This window comes from Dipodomys spectabilis, unplaced genomic scaffold (genome assembly GCF_019054845.1).
Source record: "Dipodomys spectabilis isolate Male_0828 unplaced genomic scaffold, ASM1905484v1 ptg000583l, whole genome shotgun sequence".
Lineage (NCBI taxonomy): Eukaryota > Metazoa > Chordata > Mammalia > Rodentia > Heteromyidae > Dipodomys > Dipodomys spectabilis.
In genome coordinates, this window is record NW_024871260.1 from 1691089 (window position 1) to 1691913 (window position 825).

At 35.4% G+C, this 825-nt stretch overlaps 1 non-coding gene across 1 annotated transcript; it reads right to left on the bottom strand.

Annotated features, from left to right (window-relative positions):
• Positions 1–383: 383 nt before the first annotated feature.
• On the bottom strand, positions 384–490 carry LOC122100557. The gene has a single exon (XR_006146199.1). It is a non-coding gene; the product is annotated as a U6 spliceosomal RNA (small nuclear RNA).
• Between the last annotated feature and the right edge of the window lie 335 nt (positions 491–825).

Here is an 825-nt window from a genome sequence, read left to right on the forward strand (position 1 = left end):
ATTTCCTAACAAATTGGGTGATGCCATTCTTTCTGATGTAGGCATACAATTCATATACACACACGCATGCACACACACACACACACAAACACACACATTTTCTGGATCCATTAATCTACTGAGGGGAATCGAGTTTGGTTCCATATCTTAGCTATGTTAAATGATGCTGCAATAAACAGTTGTGCTGGTAGTTTTAATATGGTCTTGCATGTGGTGATTTGGGTGAATGCACAAAAGTGTGATTGCTAGGTTATAGGAGAGCTGTATATGGACTCTTTTGAGGAACCTCCACACTAATTTCCAAAGTGGTTGGACAAGTTTACACTCCCACAAATAATGCAGTAGGGTTCCCTTCTGGCCACATCGCCTCCAGCTGTTGTTGTAAAAATGGAATGCTTCAGTAATTTGCATTTGTAATCCTTGCACTGCTGCCATGCTAATGTTGTCTATATTGTTCCAATTTTAGTGTATGTCCTGCCAAATTGAGCACAGAACAGTTTTTTTTTTATCTCTAAAGTGCAACTGATTTTCTTAAACTAGACTATTAAAGAAAAAGTAAGTTCAAAAGAATTGTCGTGAAATTTTAGAATCATGTATTTCTTCCATAAGCACACAATTAAGAATAAAGTCAAGATTAACCTGTCCACAACAAAATAATTCCAGATATTTGTTGTTTAAGAAATTGTAGGAGGAGGAATTCAATTATTGTATACAAGGCACCTGCCATAATGAATACTGCAGCAAGTGTAAAGATTTGTTAAAGTTTTACTGTTTAAACATTTAATTTTGAGAATTTGCTTATATATGCCAAAATGAAGACTGGCA